Genomic DNA, 26,529 nt, shown 5'->3' on the forward strand with positions numbered 1-26,529 from the left:
ATTTTCCCCGAATTGTTCTACGGAGTCTGGTTGTCTGCATTTTACAAGGTCGCCTGCTAAGCGTTCTTATCGCTGCAAGCACACCTCGATACCCCATTCCTTACCTTTAAACAACGTAACTCTGCAAAAACAACATTTTTATTCCCACGAGGGGCAGGGCAGGCCCCGCGGCGCGTGGCGGCGGGGGGCGGGGGGGCCCCGTGACGGCACCGAACGCGGGGGGGGGGCGGTATGGCCTCGGGCGGCGCGACCGGTAGCGGCGCGACCGGCAGCGGCATGGCCGGCGGTGGCAGGGCCGGTGGCGGCGGGGCGCCGGGCGGCAGCCCAGGAGCCCGATCAGGAGGAGGAGGAGCAGGAGGAGGAGGAGGAGGAGGAGGAGCGGCCGGCGGCAAGGTGAAGAGGCGGCGCCACCGTTTGGGCGCCGCGAAGCCCCCCTGTGCCAGGAGCAAGCGGGTGAGGAGCGGCCCCCCCACAGCGGGCCCTTCCCCCTCAGCCCGCCAGTTACCCCCTTACTTACCCCCTTACCTTACCCGCCCCTTTATCCCCTTAGTTACCCCCTACCCACCTCCTTACCCCCTTAGTTACCCCCTCGACCGCTTAGTTACCCCCTTAGTTACCCCCTCAACGGCTTAGTTACCCCCTTAGTTACCCCCTCAACCGTTTAGTTACCCCCTTAGTTACCCCCTCAGCCCCTTCCTAACCCCCTCAGTTACCCCCTCAGCCCCTTACTTACCCCCTTACCCCTCTACCCAGCCCATTACCCCCCTCCTCCCCCTCCCCTTCACCCCCAGCCCGCTGCCCTCAGGACCCCCAGTGCCACCCCCAGGGCTTTCCCCGCTCCCTGCACCCCTCCTCAGCCCATCATCAATTCTCTGAACGTTACCTGCCAGGCTTTGCTTCTCGTTTGTGCTGTAGGGTACAGCAGGTTGATGGTGAAAGCGGTCCGTCAATTCGGGGTGTGAAAATCCCCGTGCTGGAGGGGGGACGCGCCGAGATCCCTCCCAGCAGCTCTTTGCTAAGAAATGTCAGGACGCCCAGGGAGATGCTCTGGAGATGCCCTCTGCACATGTTTGTTCAGCCAAAACCTCTCCGCTATTAAATGAGCAACGTAGCTGAGGGGATTGATTATCATATGCAAAACCAAGGGAGCGCTACGCATGGATAGCTGCTCAATTAGGTTTTTATCACTTGCAGAAATGCCAAGTCCCTTATACCACATATTGACAATCAATCTTGTCCATCTAAAGCTGGCCTGGAAGGGCAATGCAAACATTCCCCACGCTTACAGAGCAACCGTTGAAACCTCTGGCTTGAACAGTGCATTAATGTTGAAAGTGCCATAGCTTGCGTGTGCCGACACTGTGTAGCTAACTGATAAACCTTACACGTGGATTGAAAATAATCAGTGGAGATGGTTTTCTAACTTTTCCATTGTCTGTTATCTCTGCGTGTTTTCCAGTAGGTTTATTTAAAGAGTGTGCCAGAGCAAACACGTGCGTGGGGATATCTGGGGGATTCTGCACAGAGAATGGCTGCTGCACATCCAGCGCAGATCAAATTAACAGTAACTTATCGGGGAAGAGTTTTAATGATTTGATAAATAGACAAACTGATAGGTGTTACATGTGTGCATTTATTATAGCAGTTAGCTTTGTAACCAGACGAATCGTGCAAATGTTCATAACGTAAAAGGACGAGCTTTGAGCAGATAGCTTGCTTAGAGCATTTGTCAATTAATTTCAGTTTATTTTCAATATCATGTCCACTCTGCAGAAGGTTCTGTGGCTTAATGTTAATTGTCTCTCAGTGATGCAGTTGGGGAGGCACGAAAGCGACCGATGCGATTTTGTGAGGTTATACCTCTGGTTCTGATCCCTACCCCGCTGTTTTTCTCATCCTTCCCCCTACAACTTTAGTCGATAAGTCGATTCTTAGAAATACTTAAATAGATGTGTTTTGTGTGCTTGTGATCGTAATTACAGCCCACCAAACCCTCTGTCTCTTACCATTAAGCTCTGAAGGTGCCTGGGCACTGTAGACAGTATAGTTAGCAGCTTCAAAGTTCCTGGGAACTAGTCCTGGATCTAATTTACCTTTTTTTTTTCCCCCTGCCTGCAGGAGGGATGATTAGCAGGATGCCTAGCTCATGATTGTCAGCTTTCTGGATATTAATTTTTATTATTAATTTTTATTATTAATTATATTCATTTATATTAATTTATCTTTTATTTAACCGTAGTTCCTGGGGCTTTCGGTCAGGTGGGAATTCTCCGATCGTACCCGATGTATGCCGCAGAGTCAGTCTTCTACAAAATACAGCAACAGCTTTAGAAGGCTCTTGCAAGAGGAGGTGCTGGTGCTATAGCTATAGCTGTGTTTCTTCCAGGACATCTTCTGGGTTAGCCTGACTGTTGAGAGCAGAACTGGTTTTTGTGCGTATAGTCACTGCAATTCAGCATTACTAAAATTGAAAATATTTAGATTCACTGATTTTAATGGGTAGTATGGTCCTGACTGTCGCAGTAGATAATTGCTGAACTTCTGGTTTAGTTGGTTTTCACGGGAGGGTGCGAAGAGGAAGAGTCCTGGAACAAGTCTGTAGGTCAGGAGCTGTTCAGGCGTAGAGTTTCCTGATAGCCTTGCAGATTGACGACCTGCTGGTGAATTTTGGCAGAGGTTTCAAAACTTTGAACCTTGCCAAGGTCACTTGGAAGTGCAGACAGTGATAGGTAGTTGTAAATCAATCTTAGGTGAATTTAGGTTTACCAGAAGTGTAGCGATCCTATGCCAGGGATCAACCTCGTCGTCGTCTTCTGAATATTTGCTGTATAATATCTGTCTTCAAGGTCCGTGGAAGGTGGTATCCCAGCATATGCTGTTGACTGCGTTTCTGTAATTAAACAAGTGTTTTTTCTTTCAAGCAGGGATTAATTAGCAGAATGACAGAAACTGTGAAAAATATTGTACCGGCCTGGCTGCAGAAGTATTTCAATAAGCGTGAGGAGGAGTGTGTAGACAGAAATGAATCTGCAAACCAGGAGGAGACTCCGGTAAACTATCACCACGATTATTCAGATGAAGATACCATAATCGATGAGAGATTCACGCCTGAACCAGCAGGAATTAGTAGACGAGGTATGTGAAAAATCATTTGGAATTCTGGCCATCTGTATTTATTCACAGATTTCTAGTTTTGAATCTGAATTTCAAAAGGAAATTGGAATGAGGGTTTTGACAGAATGAAAAAAACCCAAAAAAAGTCAAAACAACTGTTTGTGAAACCGTCTTAGCTTTAAACTGTATACACAGTTACGAAGCATACATCTTATGCTCTTGGAAGGCATCAGTTAACTTTAGGTACTCTATTAGCCAGGTGCTAAATGCTGAAAATAAGTCATTTGCAAGTGTGCTGGGTTGCATTTTCCATCTTTTAAAAGATATGGAATGAAAATCTGTCTAATTGCCTAAGGCAATTAAAAAAATTAATTTGTTTTGCAGTCTTCGAAACAAAAGACTAGATGCTAGAATGGCAGAGGAAAATTCCGTCTCGTGTCCCGACTTTGTTTGTTTTGTTTTGTTTTTTTTTTGTTTTGGGCTTTGATCAATTTAGTAAAGTTCCTCGTTAACTTGATGGTGAACTGGGGAACTTGTGCACGGATGTGGTTTATGAGATTATTATCCTTAAAATATTCAATAACTTTAAGGTCTACGCGGGGGGAGGGGGTGTCTTTGAAAAGGTATTTGGACCGTTGGCAACGAGGTTTGCAACTCCTTTACCTCATGAAAGATTAATTTGTCTTATATCCAGTGCCTCTCACTGTTCCTGTAGTCCTGTTGTATAAATTTGCATCTATTCTTATTTGAGTTTCTCTTAAATTAGCTGTTTTGGGGAAGTCAGCTTTTAATAAGTGAAGAAGTTTTGTCTGAGCGTGCGTAGGTAACCATAGATAATGTGGAAAGTCAGTTGCTTCTGTTGTTGGCAGAATCAAAAAATAAGGAGGAAATATCTTTGCCTCCAATCTCATCTAATTGTAAACAAGGAGATTGATGGCTTTCTGTGTAGCTGTAGCTTGGGAATGAGTTTGGAGAAAAGAATAGAGAAGGTCTTCGTGACTGAGGAACACATGTTGGCTTTCCTATGTAACTGCGTGAAAGGAGCTTTCAGTAAGAACAGCTGCACTGCAAGCTTGCTAACTCCAGGAGATCAGGAGCAGGTGGACACCCTGGAACCTTTTGCAGCTTATGTTGCTGTCCGTGGGTGTTGCTTACTATGCTTAAGAATAAGATTATTTTTTTTAATTATTACTACATTTTGAAACCAATGTGTTTCTTCAGTTCTGAGGTATCAGTGTGCTGGAGCCTATATTGGGTGGCCTTCCGCCTGAAGAACTTTCTGTATCTCAAACGGTGCTGTCCTAAAAATCTGCTCATGGTTTGGAGAGCTAATTAGTGGTACTGCAGTGGTTATGAAGATTGAACTAACTAGTTTAAGCTTCAGTTCAAGTATCAAGAGGATAGTGGCTCAAAGTCATTTGAATTGCCCAGATTCCTGGGAGAGACAGTAGGCTTTCATCAGGCAAAATACCCATGAATAGTTCCATTCATTTAGCAAGATAGACTTCAAGGCCACCTATTCCAGGCCACTGGCATTGTTTGCAGACCCTTTGCTTCAAGAGGGAAAAATGCTCATCTGGTTACTTGGGTCAACATCCTTGTCCCTTGGGTCAAAATCCCAATAGTTAATGGGTAGGAGATGATGTTTTGCCTCTAACGTGAGCTGATATGGAAGAACTTGGGAAAAAAGTACTGCAAACGTTCATTTTCATGTTGTGTATTCAGATTAATGTAACCTTTGTTCCAATATTATGGAAGCTGCAGTGTTATCTGTAATTTACCGTGTAATCTCAAATTTTGTAAAGCTTATTGCAAGCTGTACATGGGAGAAGGAGTATATATGTTTGATTTAGTGAACGGCCAAGTCAGCGTTAGAGCATTTGAGCACGGGGTCAGAATGTGGTGTTGTAAATCCTCATAGTTAACTACTTCTGGATGCAACATTAATACTGTGTATCGCAAGCAGTGTTGTTGTTGTAGCCAGACAGTTAGATGCAACCGTATCTGGGTGAGGAAGAAGTTAAATTTGGCTTCTCTCTTTTTGCGCTTAGAACTTGGCAATAGCATGGCTGTCGATAGGAAACAGGTTTTGGCTTCTGTGAGCTTGTCTATAGCAAAGCTAATTATCTCCCTGTTCTTGTCTAGAACCATCCACAAGTAGATCAGCACTGAACTTCCCAGTTGTGTTAACAAGGCCCTCTCTTCATCGGAGCCGTCTGAATTATACCATGCTGGATTCTCCTGTCCCACCTTGTCAGCCCTCGACATCTTCTATATTTGGCATTGGCAGTCCTAGGCTGTCCTTCATAAAAGAAATAGAAGATTCTACCTCTCAACAAGACGATGATAACATCTCAACAACCAGTGATTCCTCCTCTAGAGCATCTGATGAAGGTGATTTTTGTGTTCTCTGTTTAATTGACTTTTTTTTTAATGTGAAGTACCTTGCGTTCTTTAATATTCCACATCACCTTAGTAAATAAAATAGGTGAATGTCAACTTTGGATGCGAGAATTAAATTGAATTTTTAGTGTTTTAGAAGTATATAATCCTATCACCTTTTTAATAGAAGCGTGCTTTGGAATACGTTTATGATACCCTGATATTAGAAAGAGTCAATGCTGAAATATACACGTTCAGCTAGGTTATATGTAAATTTTGAACTGGGACGGTAGGAAATCAGGCTGACTTGCCGTAGCTTGACAACTAGGCTGATTGTCTAGAAGGAAGAGTGACTCAGAATATCTAACAGACAGCTGGTTAAATGTGAATAAGTGCAGGTGACAAATAGGAACACGAGATGTTTTCCTGTGTTTCAGCAAGAGAAGATAAAGAAACTACTCTGACATAAGCTATAGGCTGTTTTTTGACCTTTCTTGGTAGAAGGCTTCAGCTGTCAATACTTTCATGTCTTTTGCCAAATTCATTGAGGAAAGCACACCATTTTAAAATAAAAAATAAGCATCGTGTCGATGTAGGTTGGTACGTAGGTCTTCTCGCTGAAAGGGCGAACAGCAGGTTTGCAGCTTTTTCTAGTCCCCCATATAGACAGGGACTGACGTGTGCTCAGCAGGTTTTCCAGAGAACTTTTGTACAGCTGAGAGTAGAGTTGCTGGGCTTTAGCAATATAACCTGAGTGCACTAGAACTTTCTGGTGTGTCTTCGTAAAACATACATGGGCAGAAGATCGTTAACTCTTAGAGCAGCCTTTGGGGAATCTTCCAGGTTTAAAACCTGTGCGATTATGATCTGTGCTGGCCTCCAGCCTTTTACCAACACAGAAAAAAGCTTTGTCCGTACAAATGCACTGATGTTTATGCGGTCCTCTTTTATCTTAGCCTGAAGGAAAAAAAAATCTGCATTGGAAGCACAGTATTAACTTGGTAAGATTGGTGAAAACTACTTGCAGCTCTGTGAACAGTTTTCAAGTTTGTAGGTGATACTTGGTTTTCAGTCTGTACGTGAAGTTGATCTATTTAAAGAAGCTGAAGTCATGCTTATTTTTCTGTATTGAAGAACTTGAATTAGTGTGATCTTTATTGTTAAAGTTCTGTACGTACGAGAGGCATTTACATCTAGCATACGTCATTTTGGCAGATGTTGCAGTTTTAAAAAATACTTCATCGTCACTGCTCTGGCCCACAGAAGCTGAAAGAACTCATTCCCTCTCGCAGCATTCTGCAGCTAGCTCTAAGAAACCTGCATTCAGTTTATTTGTTTTTGGAGGACTGTGTCCTGTAAGTACTGCACAGTATTTCTTTTAATCAGTTTGAATGTGTACCTGTTTTTCTATCCACTTCTCATACTGTGTTTCCGTAGGTACGTGGAAGCACGTCTGTTTTTAAGCAAAACCAGCTTGGGTTTTCTCCATTTTACCCCGGAAAGACGGCCTATGCCGGTGGTGCAGCTGTAAGATCAAGGCAGCCAAAGACGGAACCTTATCAGGTATGAGAAAAGTAGTGTAGTGGGAAATAGTGATGGAAATAAAAAAAGCAGCACTGCCAAAGGAGCTTTGAGCAGGGAGCTGAATATGTGGTAACAGTTGCTCTTCTGCCCTCTTGGTCTACAAAAATAGACGTCTGAGATTGATTTCTGTTTAAATTCTTTAATGACAGTTTTTACCACAGGTAATACTTGTCAGAAAGAACAAGAATGACAGTTTGGGCTAGTTGTTGGTAGTTGGGGTTTCCTCTGTTGTTAGGTCTTTCAAAAAATTCCATTTAAGTGCCATTGTCTGCCTCTGACTACATTACGTTAAAATAACTTGATGCAAAAAAGCCAATGACAGCATAACTTTGAAAACTTGTGTTTATGGTAGCAAAAGCTACAGTAGTCAAACCTGGCTAATATTTATCTGTGGATCTTCTTTTCCAAGCATGCCTACATTCATGCTATGGATATGTTGTATAAACCTGCAGTCTTTGAAAATATCTAAAATCAACTTTGCTGATCCTTTGTTCTTCTGGTACACAGAGGCATGCAGGACTAAATGCAGTCTCAAGATAAGCAGTAACATGCTTTCTGTTTTGAACGATTCATATAGTTCTTGGAGAGAGTTATTTGCCCCCAAGAGTTCTTGGAAATAGCAAATAAAAACTGCTGACAACTCTGATTAGCTAGAGCTGAATCGAAAAGGAAAGTCAAATCAGGTTTGGTAGGAATGTATTTAAATGAAAGTGACTTTTATCGATAAATCAAAAGGAATTTTAAGAAAATGAAAACGCGGGTTTGCTGGCTCTGTTCTGACAGTCCATTTGTGCAACGGAAAAAGGGCAGTACAAGTACCTCACTTACGGGAAACCTTGAAACCTTGTGGTGCAAAGCTGGGAACCCTCTTTGGTCGGCTATTTTTGTTTTTTACAATATTACTGCATTATGGTAAAAAGAGGAACCAAAATACTAGGCTTTTAAAGGAGAGAGTAGCTTGCTTCTTGCTGCTTGCTGTGAATGACAGCAAGGTACTAGAGAGTCCAGCGAAGGGCCACCAAGAAGATCAAGGGACTGGGAGCACCTCTCCTCTGAGGAGAGGCAGGGACTGCTGGGCCTGTTTAGCATGGAGGAGATGAGGTTCAGGGGGGATCTTATTGGTGTATATAAATACCTGAATGGATGGTGCAAAGAGCATAGAGAGCCATTGTGTTTTCAGCGGTGCCCAGTGCCAGGTCAAGAGGCAACAGGCACAAACTGAAACGTGAGGCTCTGTCTGAGCATCAGGAAATGCTTTTGCACTGTGCGGGTGATGGAGCCCTGGCACGGGTTGCCCGGAGAGGCTGTGGAGTCTCCCTCTTTGGAGGTCTTCAAGAGCTGACTTGACATGGTCCTGGGCAACCTGCTCGGGGTGGCCCTGCTTGAGCGGGGGGGTAGACCAGGCGATCTCTAGAGGTCACTTCCAACCTTAACCATTCTGTGGTTCTGTGAGTCTCACTTGTGTTTTTACATGCTGCGTGGTCTGCTTCCTGTCTTCACATCGTGTGATAAGCACAGTGTGGTTATATGAGGGGTTTAACCTGGGAAGAAAAAAAGTCACACCAAAGGAAGTTTTCGACTGATATTTGAAGTTGGGTGGTGCAAATAAACAGTTTACTTTTTCAGTGTAATGTTTAGATCTGTTACAGTTTAAATCAGATCTTTATCTTTTAAGACAAAGATTTGCAGCCAACTTTAATCTTGGGGGAAGGGAGGAAGCAAGAGAGAAGTAAAACTAGTTCCTGGTTATGATTGTATACACTGATTTTAAGATGGTACACTTAGACCATCGTGAAACTCTGAGGTCTGTGTTGTTACTGAAAATGCTTTCTGTACCACAAGCCTTTTCTTGAGTTCTGTTTCCCTGATTACTGCTTCGGAGGCCTTAGCAGTCCTAGCATCATCCGTCTTGACCTTTTACAAGTACGGAGTTCTTTTATTGCTCGTGCAACAAGCACGTGCAAGATGCACTGAGGCCCAAGGTAAACTTCATTAAACTCCGAATGTATTCTCTTCTTTATGGCTTAAACTCCCAGTGACTGCATTTTTCTCTGTCATCAGAATATATTGATTGTATCATCAGTGTAGCCTTGGGACGTAAAATACATGCCTCTTTAGCTCAGAATTGACCATTGTAACACTTAAAATGCTAATTTTTCAGGCACAAAAGAGAGCGAAAGCTGGACAAGAAACTGTGTGGTCCCACGCTACCTTAAGTACCTCAGCACGGCGCATCTTGGAGGCAATGGAGAAGCTGTCAAGCCCTTTGTTGGTAAATAGCACTTCTTTTAATCTGTTTTTGCTTCATGTGTTTATAAAACTTAGTAAATGTGCCATCAAAGCATAAAGATAAAATTATTCTTCCTTACGTTGTGGCCGGTTTAATTTATTGCGCTGTTTTTTCAACAGGATGCTAAAAGAATGGCATCTGTTTTGCTGCTGTGTTGTGTAAGTTGACCATGAACCCCCACATTTTTGTTGCAGGGAACCCTCTCTCTCAGGAGAAAAAAATTGCCCTCTAATAGTTATGCTTTGTTTTTTCCTCAGCCTCCGGACATAGATAAACTGGATATTACTGACTTCCAGTCCAAATGAAGAAAGGTAAGAACCAATAATGTCTTAAGCTGAGGTAGATAACTTTTTCAATGCTTTATCACTATTAGAAAAATTTTCTCAAACCTCAGTGACAACATAGACATCAAATCAAGTTAATAGTGGCATGTATCCACAGTAGATGATGGGCTGTGAAGATTACTCAGGTTAAGAATTATGTTATCTTTGTAAGTTGAGAGCAACAACTCTAGAACACACCAAGTCGTTTTATCTTGTCCCCCAACTTGGGGTGAAGCTGCATATTAAAATTCCTCTTGAGGCAAGTTTTCTCTTGAAGAAATGATCACAAATAGAAAAATACTGATTGAGTGGTCATATAGACTTTGTACAGACTTCCGTGTTCATTCGGGCACAGAAAACTAGTTTTTGTGCTTTTTATCACCATTCAAAGTAAAGAGGAGGAAAATTGTTAATTTCCGACGCTATAAATCTTACGCTCCTAAATTCCTATTTGGAGGTAGCACAGAACTGGTGAGAATGCTGTGGTAAAGCATGATTTCCTTTCATTTTGTTTAAAAAATGAAAACTAGTCATCTTTTTTTGATGACTTTAGTTAGGGGTATCATTAAATTGCAAAACCGTACCAGGCACAATAGCTCTTGGTGTATTAAATGCCTAACTGGGGGAATTAATATTTTTCATTTTTACCTTTAAAACCAGCGATGAACCATCGTTGGAGTCTGATAAATTTTCCATAAAATTAAATGGGCATCTCTTTCTGCGAAAACATCTGTGTTTCCAGTATCAGTCTGAGTGTACAAATGACCACTTGTTAAGTGTATGGGCTTCTTAGGCTGGAAATCAAAGTGGACAGTAATACTGGTTGCTTATTGCTTTTAACTCTTTCAATCTCTGTATTGTTTAGCCAGCACAATCTCCATTTGGTAAAGTTCTAAAATGAATGTAGCAGCAACTGCTTAGTTTTTAGGGGGGTAGAGGTTTTTTTTTTTCTTTTTCTTTTCCGACGCTATAAATCTTACGCTCCTAAATTCCTATTTGGAGGTAGCACAGAACTGGTGATAATGCTGTGGTAAAGCATGATTTCCTTTCATTTTCTTTAAAAAATGAAAACTAGTCATCTTTTTTTGATGACTTTAGTTAGGGGTATCCTTGGGCTTATTAAATTACAAAACCCTTAGATGACCACTTGAAGATCAGGTGACTGAAGGAAATAACAAGATGTGCAAACTTTTCATCTTCTGTTCTAATGAGCAAAGGGACAGTGTCTCAAGAAGTTTCTGTGCTAATTCCTTGATTGGATGGATGTATAATTAAGTTTACAATCACTTCAGAGTTTACAAACATCTCAGATTTCCTGGACCATCTTTTCACCATCTGCCAAATTACAAGGGCATGGAGAAGTGAAGTATATCATAAATATTATCCAAATAACTAAAACCAAATCTGGTGTGAATTCTCAGTTATATTATAGCAATACACCTGTGATAAGGCATTAAGAAAGATCTGCCAGATTTGCAACAGAGAGCCTGAAATTGTCAGCCACTAAATGAATGTTGCACGCAGCTGTCAGTGGGTGAAAGGAGATAGATTGTCTATTCATAATACTAGAATTCATAATGGTGGCGGGAGAAGGGTAGCCCGTGATGAGAAGCAATTATTTGCTGAGGAGACGATCGTGTGTTTTCCTGCTAAAGTGAACATGCGGTTGACGGAACACTTGTGCACTCAGGCTAAACTTCTGCAGTGGGTAGCAGTGATGTGGTATTTTTCTTATTTCAAGGAGCTGTACCAGGCAGAATAGCTCTTGGTGTATTGAATGCCTAACTGGGGGAATTAATATTTTTCTTTTTTACCTTTAAAACCAGCAATGAACCATCGTTCACTCGAAGTAGATTTGTGAACTTACATAAAACATGTCTTATTCAAGGTTTCAAACTGAATGTAATATTTTTTAGAAAGATGTATTTTTATATACTTTAGAGAGAGTGTGAATTCTATTACTAAGAGCTGGGAGATACTGTGAAATTAAAGCTGCAGCGTAAACAAAAATTTCCTGTTGGTATTGATTTGAACAATAGCATGCTTCCTAAGACTGTATTTTCTGATCCTTAAGACCGCAGGCGGAGCCATCGGTAAATCTTGTAGCCTTTAGGGTTTGTTTTCTGTCTGACAGTTCAGTTAAGTCAGTTTTGCAGAACACGCAGTGGTCTGTGTTAAAAATTAACTCTGGTCTGTGAAAATGCTTTGAAAAGGGAAGTCAAACCCACTACGTGAAGTGCATCTAATGCACATGTAAAGCATTGGATCATATTTTAATGAATGAGATTATTGTAAGACTGACAAGTTGGTTTTTTTGAGTGTGTTCTATTGTTTGTGTAACTTTGAAGAGGGAAAATGTAGGGAATGTGAAGCCCAGAAGCCTGTATAATTAGTTGCTTAACACTTCGAATGTTAAATTAATGAATTAAGCTACTGAAAAAAAAAAATCACAGTGTGGGCAGAGGAAAAGATAGGAGCATATTCTAGGAACATGGGTTATTTTAATTATGGTAGCATGAATTATTTTGTCTATGAAGCTAACTGCCAAATTTTGAAATGGAATTCAGTCAGACTTTGGCTACTTATATATAGCTTTATGGATTTCGTTACTGGTTTTCTGGTGATTTCCCTCTACAAGTTGAACGGTCTTCAGAATTTTCAAATCGTATTCACTGAGTGCCAAGACCGATGGGGGGAGGTTTATAGTTCTGTAATTTGTTTTCATCAATAAATATTGGAATTAATTTGGGTGGACGTAAGGATAAATTGATTGCTGTTTCCCTTTCAAAGCTGGAATCCCAGAATGCATTCCAGCCTCCACCTGTTAAGAGACTTGTGACACCAACGGTAAACCGTCAACCGATGCGTTATACGCGGTATTCTGAACCATCACCGACTTCAACTACTCAGTCCAGCAAAATTTGCCAGAGAGTAGACACAAAGTTCCAAGTGAGTACATTTTTGAGTCCTTATGTGCCTGTTTTTTTTTTCCAGTCTTGGAATGTTTCTCAAACCAATTGTTATCCTATCTTTGCAAAAAGTACTGATAGTATGTTTGAGGCGAGCTTTAAGGCAGTGGGAACCATTGTGAAATAGATTGAGCTTTTATGGATTTAATTCTGTTTTTGGAACACTCAGTGTCTTGTGGTTGTTTTCACGATGTCATGATGTGCTATTGAGTCATCCTGTTGTCAGTGAAAGAATATTAAAAGACAGAAATGTTTTCCTTTTATATTCTCATGTACACAAAGCTGTCACTGATGAAACATGCTCGTGTTCTGTGTAAACTATTCCAGGTGAGCTATGTGCTCCAAGTGAGAGTTCTGACAATGTGCTGAGTTATCGGTTTTGATTGCTTTGGAGTAGATGGAGTCTAATAAATTTTCCATAAAATTAAATGGGCATCTCTTTCTGCGAAAACATCTGTGTTTCCAGTATCAGTCTGAGTGTACAAATGACCACGTGTTAAGTGTATGGGCTTCTTAGGCTGGAAATCAAAGTGGACAGTAATACTGGTTGCTTATTGCTTTTAACTCTTTCAATCTCTGTATTGTTTAGCCAGCACAATCTCCATTTGGTAAAGTTCTAAAATGAATGTAGCAGCAACTGCTTAGTTTTTAGGGGGGTAGAGGTTTTTTTTTTCCTTGTTTGTTCATAAATGACAGAAAACAGAAAAGTATGTCCCTTTTACGGGGTTGGTAAACACAAGTTTTGATGAAAACTCTCCCCCCCACACACACAATTTTTGTCATTTTGTTTAAAATAATTACTTTCTTTGTTAGAGGATTTGACAAATTTGATTTAGTGTTCTATCAGTTTGTCCTCAATGCTGAGTGAAGCAGTGTGCTTACTTTAGCCCCAAAATTTAACTGAACTGTACCCACAATGCTGAATTACGGAACAACGTTAAGTAGGTGAGGTGTATTCAGTGCTATAAAATTAAAAATAAATAAATAAAATAAAAACCACAAAAAAACACATGAAGTGGTTGTTGGTACTTTGTGTATTCTGTACATATTCAGCTAAGTCTTGAACTAAACTTAACTTGCAGGGGATGAGAGAGAAGACTTTGCCTGCAGAACAGCGAGCAGAACCATCTGAAAGGTATGACATCTATTAATTTAAAACTTACTTGAAGAAAGAAAGAAATCTCCTTTTTCAGTACGGTCTGCACCTGAAAGGTGGTGACAGTTCTCAGTAAAAGGAATGGGAAATCCAATGAAAATTTTGTATTTTGAGGGAGCTGCAAAGTCTGGATTGTGTTTGAAGATCAATATAACTTTGAGAAAATTGTTGTTTTTATGAACGGAAGGAAGATGAGCAAGAATAAAAGTACTGATACACCACTTTTTATCCCAAGTTTATCTTCTGAGTAGGATACGAAGATGGGAAATGAGGCACGTTTTCTGTATCCACAGAAAGGATCTTTGCTATTGGAGGCCTAATTTTTTCCTTCTACAGGAAATATGGCTCATTTTGTAGTTTAACTAAATCTGTAGCGTTACAAATTTTGCTTTGACAGATATTTCATGGTTTATAACTCAGTTTACTTATAACAAAATAATTTGTCCCTCCTAATGTTCCCTAGGGGAAAAGCTATTAGTTTTAGCTATTTAATTGCTTGCAGTTTGAAAGCTCTGTCCTAATGGGATGATTCTTTCTGAAGTATTCTTTAGAAGGTGAAGTAGGGGAAGTGAGTTACAGTTCAGGAGGATGTTTATTGATGTGTTTTTTTCTTTATTTTTTAAGCAAAAACATGGAGGAAGATTTATGATTTATTATTCTTTTTTTTAATACTCCTTTCATGATGAAGTTAATTGTCTGCTTTGAGTTCACATGAAGACCATGTGTTCTTTAGAATCATTTGAGGCCAAATGCTAACTCATCTCTAAAATAAAAAAAATCCAGCAGAATTAATTGAATTTCTTCTTGAGGAGACTGCTTTGTGTTATACTGCTTTCTTGGTTTAGGTCAAATGAGTTATCCTCCAGATAATATTGATGGCTCTTCCTTCTGGGCAAATGGTGTTTTGGGTAATAATGCTTGAGTTAAGAGACTTTGCACTCGGTTTTTAGGGGGTCGCTCTTTTCAAAGAACAGTAGCAGGGAATTTTGTTGACTCTATGCTCATCTGCCAAGCAATTCTTATGTGACCATGGGCATTCTTTGGCTTGCAGAAAGAACTCAACACTTTGTTTTGGCATCTAAAAGTTGGACTTCACAACAACCACCTTTTTAGGGGTGGAAGCGACTGGCTTTAAGGTTCTGGTACAGGTGCAATCAGGTGCTGGGTTGTAATTATGTTTTTTTCAAACTGTTCTAAATTGTCTCTGTTAGAACTCCTTTCTACTTCTCCATTTAGGAAGGAGATAGAGCAAACTCATACTGCTTTTGATTTCGTTCACAAAGTTTATTGCAGTGCCCTACCTTTTGTTTGTAGAGTAGGTAGTGGTGGTAGTGTTTTTTGTGATGCTGGTCTCTGTTGGGTGCCATGTTCTGGAGCAGGAGCACCACACTGATCTGCTGGCAAGAGTCCCTTTGGACAGTTGAGTTGGAATACTCAGTAAATCTCTGGCCCACCAATGCTATATATCTATGTGTGTGTGTGTGTGTGTATATATTTTAAACCTGAGTCCAATTGTAGATTAGACTTGCTTGAAGGCTGACAATTGTCTTTGCCCCCTTGAAGCTCACAGGTGTTAACAGAAAGAGGAATATGGGCTGTTATGGGCAAGCGATAGTTGTCTGAATGAAGATCTATTTTGATGTAAGACTTTTTTCAGAATTCTAATGGATTGACAGTTTGGATTAGAGAAAAGTCTGAGCATCTGCCTTAGGGATCTGTCTTCCTCTATGCAGTTACAGTGCTAAGCAGGCTGTTGTCAAGTATTTGACAAGTTTAGACCAGTTCTCCTCCTCAGTATTGTGGGAGTTTGACCTGGTGTCTTCCAGTGCGATCTAATGCACTTCTGTACTGACTGACTGATTGGCTGCAAGATAAGCTTTGATGTCACGGTTTTTCCAGGCATACTTCATTTTCTTGCCATAGTACTTTTGTTAGAGTTATTCCCTATTCCACTTCTGGTTTGGGTTATTTTTTCCCCATTTGCTCTTGGATTAGGATATCTTTCTGGTTTTGAGCTAGGCTTTTTTAAGTACCAGAAAAACGCCTTTGTATGCCTTACAAAAGGGATCTGTATTCATGTCTGAAAAGACTTCTGGAATGTTGGCATACCCAAACACCTCTGCTGTTCCTGCTGATGGCCACATGAAAGCCAGAGCTGCTTCTGAAGCTTAGGCCATATTACCTTGCCACACAAGTCTAAGGCGTCCCTATTCTATCAGAGCTGTTGGCAGTGTTTCCCATGTGTATGTGTGCATATGTGCACTCTTTCTGTATTTTTGTGAGCTGTTCTTTTATATCCCTGCAAAAGATACACGTGCATCGCAGAATCAGAGAACCAGTCCTATTTAAAGGAAGCACTGGAAAATAACAATCTAAATCAGCTCTTCTATTTCAGGTCTTCTGGCTTAGTCATTGTTCCCGTGTGAACGGTGCACTTATGTATGTCCTTTTCATTGCTGCTGTTAATAAAGTTTTTCCTATTTAGAACATCAAGTATTTACCAGCGTTTAGCAACTTGTGAGACAGCTTTAGTTTTTTTCTGATCAGCAGGTTTCAATTCTAGGACTAATAACAGCTCTAATATCTTGAAAAAAAAATTTGGCTGGTAATTTTTTTTTCTCTTGTTTCCCCCAACTTCTGTACTGTCGTGTGCTAGCAATGTGACCAGCTACAAATTCAGTACTGCTGCGTCCAATGGTCTGTCTTCAGGAGTGAGTAGCGGAGGTGGCAAAATGAGAAGGGAAAGAGGAGTACACTATTTATCAAGAGCTGTACAAGAACAGGTAAGTGACTCTTAAATTAATTGCTGTCACTGAGCTTACTGAAGTAACTAGCTAAGTGTGTCAGTTTTATTGCATCATAGTAAATTATAACAACACCGCTTTATTTTTGCATTGTTTTTGTTTTCTTGTGGGTTTCAGAGCAGGCTCCAATTGATTTCCTGTGTTTGAATACCTGAACTTTGCTTATGTAATTTTGAAATTTTTAATTCTCTTACCTTGGAGATTCTTCAAACTATAACATTTCTCGTTAGCAATTGAATGAATGAGTCCTAAGAAGAGAAGTTTTGGTGAAGGTTTGTATAGTTTTTCTACAGGAATGATACTTGAAACGAGTGCCAAGTATAAAAAGAAAAAAAAAGCTTAATTTTTGGTTTCATATTTAAGTCATACAGAAAGATACAGGCCAAGAGTGTGAAAAAGAGTAGTAGAAGAGAGCATTCTGCATGTCTGCTAACGATGACTCAGTTTTTGATACTCACCAAACTCATTGTGAGAGAGTTTGTTTCTCATTTTAATAGGAAAAATCTATTCCATAAAACTATGACCATGAATATTCAGATTATTTTTTCTTTTATTGGATGTTATATAAGCTGCCTGTAAGTTAATTTAAGTATTTACGTTAACATTAAGTATTTAATTAATATTAAGTTAATATTAAGTATTTAAGTTAATTTAAGTTTCAAATCATTAAATGGGACTTCCAGATGATGCAATATAAAGAAATCATAAACACTGTTGTTTATTCCTGTAACGCAAATAAAATAATGGTCCAAATATCAAAAGTTCCATAAACTTTTCAAATCAAAACTGTGAAACAGATGTAAGCTACAGGATGCACTGAATATCAGTAGTACCAACTTACATCCCTTCCTAGTCATTTCTAAGTAGATCATGATAGTACTGTACAAATTTTGGTCAGATTTCCTATGCCATTTAAAACATAACTCATCCAATCTTAGTAATCAAATAAAGTAAGTGGCAGGGATGAAAATTGAAGTTGTTAAGAGGCTGTTTTCTGATTTTTATATTTGCATCCTGATACATGGTATAGACTGTATTTACCAGAACACAATCTTCAGTGCTGCTAGTCTGACTTTCTTTGGTGCTTTTTGTGTTTAGTTTGGTTGTTGAACCTACCTGCTTCTTTAAACATTACCTTTTTCCACGTTCACTGCTGTAGTGACTTTAGAAACTTTGGCAGCTATCCCGCCTAATTTTGCAAGAGGAACACTTTCTCACTTGTCTTGAGAGTGTACTCTTAATTGAAGCCATGCGAGGGTAGTTAGAAAGGATGATGCTTCTCCAGAGCTTTGATGACTAAAGTATAGAAAAGAAAGAAAAAAAATGTGATCTGTGCGTCTCTGTTCTGCACAGGTTTTGAGTTAACTTTCAGTGTTCTTGCTGTACAGTTGTTGAATAGAGTATAATGTGGAAGCAGGCCTGCCATAAATTAAAATGACGTGGTAGACAGAGGTGGGGAGATCGGGATTTCTTCTGGAAACTTGCTTTCTCTTAATTTGTATGGATTTTTGTTCTATTTAATTTTGTTAATAAATTGGGTGGGATGGGGTGAGAAAGTAGTATGTCTTGTATAAGAAAAATTAAAATTTGCAACTTTAGGAAGTGGAGGAACCAGTGCTACCGAACATACCCCTACCCATCAGTGCTGCATCGCTGCCTCAGTTCAATTCCAGTTTCATTGGTAGTAGCGCTGTCTCAGCGTCACCGAGCGCTGTTTCAACAGCAGCAATGAGCACGGCAACTCCAGCAGCTGCGACGGGCATGGCAAATCCATCAGAGGTGGAGGGCATGACAGATCCATCAGAGGTGGAGGGCATGACAGATCCATCAGAGGTGGAGGACTTGACAGATCTATCAGAGGAGGAGGTGGAGGACATGATTTATACAACGGCGACGTCGGGCATAACGTGTTCAACAGTGCCCTCAGGCTTGACATGTCCAATAATGGCGGCGGGCATGCCATATCTGCTGATGACAAAGGACAAGGCAAAGTCAACAGCGGCAACGACAAGCGTGGCAAATTCAACGGAGGCGGCAGGCATGGCAGATGCAGCAGCGACGGCGGCGGGCAAGGTAAATCTTTATGCTATAAATAATGTTTACAATGAGTATACTGCTTTATTGCGAGTTGACTTTTTCTGTGGTGCTCATGAAACTAACAAATATTAGTTTCTACGCAGCTGAATGAATTGGGGTTGTATGCCAGTTTGGGGAAAAAGGCATAAATGTTTTGATTCTGCTTCTCTCAGTCTTAGAGCCTGCCAACTCCCATTTAACGTGATTGTATAACTGCTTCAAATGCTGTGGAAGTCTGCGGGGGAAGGGGGGTGTGGACTTTATGCCAAGTTATTTATAGTGGTTTTGGCAGGGGTAGAGTTAATTTTCTTCGTAGTAGATGATGCTGTGTTGCAGATTTGTGAGCAAAACAGTGTTGGTAAGGCACTGGTGTTTTAGCTGTTGCTGAGCAGTGCTTACACAGTGACAAGTCCTTTTCTGTGTCTCACGCTGCCCTGCCAGCGAGGAGGTCGGGGATGCACAAGAGGCTGGGAGGGCACTCAGCCAGGACAGCGGAGCCCAGAGGACCGAAGGGATATTCCACACCATTTAGCATCGTGCTCAGCAATAAATGCTGGGGGAAAGAAGGGGAAGGAGTGGGGAGTATGTACAGGGTTATGGCATTTGTCTTTCCAGGTAGCCATTACATGCGATGAGTCATTAATGCTACCTCAAATTTAACAACTTTACTTCTTTACTTCCAGTTCTTTTCCCTGTTCCATTTGGAGGGAGTGAGCGAGTGGCTGTGTGGTGCTTAGTTGCCTGCAATGGTTAAACCACAACTTTATTTAAGTTATTAAATTAGAGGTAACGTGGTCATATAAGCCTCACATAGAATGAGCCTAGGGTGCAATAATTGGCATATTATTGCAATAAAATAAACATTAATCTGTTCCAGAGTACTTGAAATATTTTTTGTACGGTTTGAAGTAGACAGCTGCTTTAACATGTTGAGGTGTTTGCTGAAGTTCTTGGAGTATCATTGGGCTGAGTTTGCCGTTCTTCAGCTTCCTGGCTTGCTTTTCCGTGCATTTAGACCTAAGTAGCATCTCCAGCTTTTCCTCTCAGTTTCTGGAATTTGGTTTTGAAGATACTGTCCTATACCCACTTGGAAACTTCCCTGTGTTTTATTATTACTTTTATCTGCAAAATAACTCAAACATCAGGTTTTTCGACGTCACTGCGGGACTTCTGTTGGGTAGTGAATTCAGGTAGTTGTTGCTCTTAAATATAAACCTTTAATTCTTTTGAAAATACAGATACAACCAACAAGTACTGTTAGCAGTCCTGAGTTTGCGTTTTCATCTCCAGTTGTGAAATCTACTGAGGCAGAAGTGCTACCTACGTCTTCTGTAAGTAAAATAATAAAGGAGCTTGACTTTTTTTCTTAGGCATTTAGTAGGCTGTTGCAGAACACTAAAGCAGAATCTGCCTTGATGGAGAAAAGTATGTAGGCTTCTGGCTTATAATTTGTCATTCAGCATGCGTGCTACAAATGTGAAGAGCAGCTTTCAGATTTGGTTTTGTGTGTGCATTCGATTGAAGTTCCTGTGGCTTGAGAATCTGAAAAACCTCTCTTGTTCATAGCAGATTGGGTTTACATTTAGTGTTCCCGTTGTAAAATCGGCAGAACTTTCTGGACCCAGTGGTACTCCAGTGACGCCCTTTCTTACCCTAGGTAACTGAAACTTTAGCACTTCAGATCTGAAGTGCTGATTTTCCTTTTTTTCTTTATTAAATCTTCAATCTGTCCTGTCTGCGCATGCTAGCAATTCCAGGCAGTGTTGGACTTCTGCAGTATTTTTCCAGTGACAGATCTGCTTTTATATTTTTTTTTTGTTTTGTTGCTTTTTGTTTTGCTTGTAATCATAAAGCATTGCAAAGTAAGTAGAATTTGTGAAGATTCTTATGTGAGAAGCATGAAAGCTGGAAATTCTTGTTTCTAACAAAAGTGAGTATAATCTGCTCTAACTAGGTCACATTGTGAAAGCTGTTTTTGTTTTCTTTTGTTTCAAAAGACACCACCACCTCAACCAACATCAACACACAGAAAGAGGAGGTCAAAGATTTTGCTGGTGGTCCCTTCACCACTGCCCACGTCTTAAAGGAAGGAAGCGTCTTAGACGTTCTAAAAAATCCTGGAGAGATAATGAACTCCTTTTAAAAAGATGCTGCAAAAAATACGCTAGCATTTTTTATTAAAAAAAAAACCAACACACGACTTATGGTTAATAGAGTATCTGCTATAAATATGAATGTAGGAGAGCATTACATTAAGCGCTGCGTTTGTTAGGGTGCATCTGCCCCCTTCTATTCTAAGTGGTGTTTGTTGCTGGAAGTAAAACTGCAAGATGAAAAGCAGATGGGTTGCATCTCCTTTACGTGTTAGGATGTAATTGTAAATGAGGTACTAAGAGAATTAGCCAGATAATCGGTGTTTCATTTTAAGTAAATACAATTTGTGGAATTGAAAAGGAAATGTTTGTAAAGCTCAACACTCCTGTCCCACCTTCAGCCCAGGTGAAGAAAGAATAGGAAAGAGCTTCAGTTCCAAATACATGGCGAAAGCTGCAAATCTTTGGGCCTTAGCTTACAATGGCTCCTGTGGATTAAAATTTAAACTGCAAACAGAAGTGGAGTGTTTTACGTTAAAAACCCTTTTCTGAATTTTGTTTTTAAGCAATTGCAATTGTTTTCAACAGTTTCATAAAGTGTGTCTGTGGAAAAGATATCTTTTAAGAAAAAGGGCTTTATTGAATTTGATCTTTTCCCAAAAGTCTTCTTCTAACTTACATACTTGTTAAGAAGGCAGCACATTTCTCTGTTGGAAAGAGCTAAGTGAGAGAAAATACATTGTGCATTTTGTTTAAGGAAAGACCTCTGAGTGAAGTGACATTCACTTTCTTTATCGGTTTAAAAGAAGCAGAATCTAAATCCACATTGTTCAAAGACTTCATTTTTGACTAAAAAAAACCCAACAAACAAACCACAAAACAACTATGTTCAAGGTAGATTTACAAGCAACTTGAGCTGCTGTTTAAGATGCATTTCCTTTAGTCTTTCTGTATTAGTAGCTTGTCTTTCCTGTTAAAATTGCCACCTTTTAAATAAGGAGTTGTCCTGTGTCCGATGCATTTTGAAAAAGATTATAGAAAATTAGACAGTTGTTCAATTGTCTTGAGTTTTTATTATTTAATTAATATTCAGCATCTGTGGGAAAATACCGCATGGATTGCTGCTCCGAGTACAAACTTCTGTACAGTTACTGGAGTAGATTTGAGTCATCTGCTACGGAAGGAGGAGCTTTAGAAATTTGATTCGATTGGGCATCGCGTCTTAATCAAATTGTATTATTTCCATTCCACGTTGGACTGTCAGATTTCAGTCAGCTACTGTCTGTTTGTACTTGTATCGACCAGTGAAAATGTTGATTTAAAGCTTGCTTGGAAACAAAGAGTTAAATGAAGCTTTAACGAAATGTTCTGTTGTGACCCAGTGCAGCAGATGAAATTTCATCCGTTTAGATAAGATTTCTGGGGACTTCCTGTTGCGCTCGGTCTGAATGTCTAGTTGTAACCATTGGCACCTGGGTTGAAATTTTTGCCCTCTAGTAAAGTCACTTAGTTACATGTAGTGAGGTGCTGCGCTAACAGGAAGACTTTTTTTTCTTGCTTCCTAGACTTTGGATTGTTGAAAACACGCTCTTCTACGTCTGCGCAACCTACAACAAGCACAGTGGTTTATACTAGGCCTGCAATAACAACTTTTTCTGCAGGTAAAGAGACTTCTAAACAAGCATCGTACTGGCAATCTGATACATGTGACCCTTTTCTGCAAAACAAAGACATAAAGGACAAATGTGTAACTTGTCAAGCTACTAAAGCCTCAACAGTTGAGAGTATGAAACAGACAGTAAGTTCAAGTCAATGCGACACCTCAAAGCCAGCAGCGCCCCCAGCAGGGATGCTGGGCTTTGGAGACAAATTCAAAACAGTACCTGGAACGTGGGATTGTGATACATGTCTTGTCCAAAACAAACCGGAAGCTACAAAATGTATAGCATGTGAGACACCAAAACCTGGAACGGGAGTAATGCCTGCTCTGACATGACCAGTGGTCACAGACAGCTCGGTGACAGTGACATCCTCCTCGAGCAGCACTGACACAACAGCCACTCTGGGCTTTGGAGACAAATTTAAGAAGGACAAAGGCTCTTGGGACTGTGGAATATGCCTTGTACCAAATAAGACGGAAGATAACAAATGTGTAGCCTGTCAGTCTGAGAAACCAGGTATGGTCCTTTTTTTCCTGTTGTTTCCATCCTAGCCTCTGTGAATCTTGTACAGAATAAAAGTACGTTGCATATATGGAATATTTTAAGCAACACGATTCCCAGGTACGGTTGATGGGTTAGCGGCTGTCTGCAGGATTGGTTTACAGGCACTTCAGAGGTCTCAGCCCAGGTTCCAGCCTGTCGCATAAATTGAACTGATTGTGAAATGTATTAGTACGGAGCTGGATCAATGCAGATACCCCCGGCTTTGCAGCTGGTGAGGGAAGGTGGCTGAAGTGAGTGACTTAATTTAAAAACAACATAGTGATTTTTCACTGGCGAAAATGAGAACTCCATAGAAAGAGTTAAAAATGACTGCGTTTTTCTCTTTCAAAAAATAAGTAAAAAAAATTACAGAATGTGGCCAAAATGCCTCTACTCACCGTTTGTATGTAATTGAGGGGAGATGTGAAGCCAGATTTCAAGACAGTGTAGTCTTAACTAGTCTTAAGCTAAAGCAGAGAGATGCCTATGAAGGTCAGTGGTAGGCTTCAAGAAAGCGAGTGACCCGCTGGGTAACTTCTTCAGGGCAGTACTGGGTTGTTTCCCATTGTGTGTGACCGTAATTGATTTTGAGCGTGGTTGTATTGTTTTTAAAATACGATTCTAATTCTAACTTTGACTCTAAATGTCATTTAACATGCCATTACATCGAAAAACACCTGTGCAAATATATCGTGGAAGAAACAAATTAAGATGGACTAGACCGGGCTTTTGTAATCATCCTGTGCGGTAAGACTGAAATTTCATGAGGTAAGATAATGGATTTCAGACAGAGTTGATTCTCTTGGACTTCCAACCTCTGAGCGGTCAGTCGGCATCTTTGTCTGAGGCTCTTGCCATTGCAAGGAGGAATTTTGGAAATGAGGGGTTTACTGTGACCATGGTGCAGTGAATTGCACGGTTACGTTGCACTTGTCAGGAGGAAGAGCGATGCAAGTAATACTAGGATAAAAGTTTTCTGCGTGTGCCGTGGAAGGGAAGAGCCATTCTTGTCTTTCCGGTTTTGAATTTGAAGCGTTATCTTCTGCTTCTCTCTTAAAAGGCACCTTTTTTTTTAAAAGGCACCTGTCAGGCCTCTTTATGGAGGTTACACTGTGGTCAACAGCAGCAGAAGCTTGTGTGCTGAACAGAGTTGTGTGTTGTTTGGAAGCTTTGAGTTCCACTCTGGTTTTTTTGTTTGTTTCTTTGTTTCTTTGTGGGTTTTTGGTGGCTTTTATTTTTTTCAGGGGCGGGGGGGGGAGTTGCGGAGTAGTTTTGAACATTTCTGTGGGATTTGACAAATCAAATTTAAAAGTTAATGCTCATTTTATAGTTCATGTTCAAACAGGATGGTTAACTGTCTTGTTTGTCTCACAGAGGGTCCAACACCTGTGACCAGTAGCAGTGCATCTGCATTTTCTGCTCCTTCTGGAGAATTTCTGGATTTAGACAAATTTAAGAAGCCTGAAGGAAGCTGGGATTGGGAGACCTGCTTGGTTCAAAACAAAGCAGAGGCCACGAAGTGTGTAGCCTGTGAAAGTGCAAAGCCAAGCACCAAAGCAGAGCTCAGAGGTAATACTTAATGATTAAAACGAGGATGCATATTCTGTGATTTATTTTTTGGTTTGCTCTGATTTTTTTTATTTTCTTACCTGTTAAGCACAATTATTTTTTCCTTTGAGGTGTGGCAAAATTATTCGTTTTTCCTGTAGGAATATTGCCTAGATAACTTCTGTTTCCACACTTTTCCCCAAGAATAAGTTTATCCTTTTTAGAGAAAAGCTTTCATTAATGACGTGCTTGTTCTTTACATGCCCTACACGTTGTTCATTTGGAGTTCAGACTAAAAACATGATCTTTCAAAGAAGTTCGTATACTTTTTAAAGCCAGGTGGTGGGCAGAAAACACAATTGTGAAAAGTTTTATGTAGAGAGGAAGCATGGGGTTTTCTTGTTTGTTTTACTGTTTGGTTGGTTGTTTGTTAAACAGTTTTGACTGGAAAGATCAGGACTAGAATGTAGTTCAAACCTTCACGTACTGCAGATACACCGTGGGTTACGGACTTGACATTCACTTATTTCTGCAGGTTTTGGTACTGCGACTGCGTCCACAAAATGCTGCCTTGCCATCATTTACATTCGGTGTTCACTCAGAGTGTTCAGGTGCAGAGTCTGCAGCTGCCTCACAGTTTATTTTGGGAAGGACAGAAGAGAAGCAGGATTCTGTCACTACTGCTGCTCCGTTAGTGTTTGGAAAGAAAGCTGACACTGAAGAGTCAAAGACACAGCCTATCTTTTCAGTTGGGAAGTCCGAGCGTACAAAAGAAGAGAGCACAGCAAAACCTATGTTCAACTTCAGTTTCGTTAAACCATCAGAGAAGGAACCTGAGCAAGCAAAGCCAGCTTTTTCATTTGGGGTCCAAACCAGTACTTCAGGTAAACAGAGTATCTTTTGTCTTCACTTGTGCGCTTATGTCCATCAAGTAAGACCTCTGAAACCATACTAGAAAAAATCTGCGGGATTTGATATGTTCATGTACTAGAGCTTTAGAAAAAGTTTAATTCCTATATGCAGCATGTCTTCTGTCCTGGTTATTGATACGTACGAAATTAGTAGCAATCCCTTTTTTGATCTCAACACTAGGTTTAGACAAAAAATTGCGACACCTTAAGGAACCTGTCCTGCATCTCATACAAGCACAGAAGTTGCAGTGTCTCAATGCTAGCAGTACAGTTGGTGGTAAAATCTTTAGTAGGGTGAAATAGAGGCCTCACACCTTTCAGAGAAAAAAAGAGATTATTCCCACATACTTGCAACTATGCTGCAGAGTGTACTGCTGTTACTCTAGTGCTACAAAGGTCCAAAAATCACTGAACAGTTATTAGCCAGTTTTGTATTCCTTTAATTTGTTGAAAGACTGCAGTAGAGGATTGAAGTTTTTATTGAGGATCACTGTGTGGAAAAATTCTGATTGTTAAATGTCATTTGTATGACTTAAGAACCGCGTTTTGGAGTACAGAATTCAGTATTAATTCCAGAAGGGGTAAGGGGAAGGACATTAGCTAGTAATCCCGAACAAAAGCAGTGTATAGAGCTATACTGATTTTAATCGCAGTATTCTTACAGTTGGTCTGTTACTGAACAGATATGTTTTGGGGAGATATGGTGGCCAGGGAGGCGTGTGTGTTTGTGTGCTTCCTCTTCTAGTTAAGGTTCTGGGGTCTGGTTTAGTCAGGAAAATTCGATGAGGCACCTTGTGTAAAAGGAAATGTTAACCAGCATTTTTCAACACGGTGTAGTCCCTTAAAAGTGTCATAGATGAAAAGAGGCCATAACCGCTGGGGGAAAAAGTTAGTGGGAAACTGAGAGCAGGATCACATTCAGTAGTGAGAGAGCAGCAGCCTAGGGAAAGCTGATGAATGACTGTAACAGATAGTTCTATTTTAAGTGTAAAACAACACTCAGTACTTTATAATGGTGGTCTTACCAGAGGGTTCTTCTCCATGGCTCCTAAAAGCACGTCTTGAAGGCATTCGA

General features: G+C 40.4%; 1 pseudogene across 1 annotated transcript; it reads left to right on the forward strand.

Moving 5' to 3' along the window:
- Window positions 1-276: 276 nt before the first annotated feature.
- LOC310880711 (nuclear pore complex protein Nup153-like) lies at window positions 277-25,431 on the forward strand (annotated as a pseudogene). Its single transcript has 9 exons — window positions 277-453; window positions 2,922-3,135; window positions 5,260-5,508; window positions 6,712-6,851; window positions 6,934-7,059; window positions 9,242-9,298; window positions 22,377-22,968; window positions 24,370-24,564; window positions 25,079-25,431. The product of its transcript is annotated as a nuclear pore complex protein Nup153-like (transcript).
- Window positions 25,432-26,529: the final 1,098 nt, after the last annotated feature.

This window comes from Anser anser (genome assembly GCF_964211835.1).
Source record: "Anser anser genome assembly, chromosome: 13".
NCBI lineage: Eukaryota > Metazoa > Chordata > Aves > Anseriformes > Anatidae > Anser > Anser anser.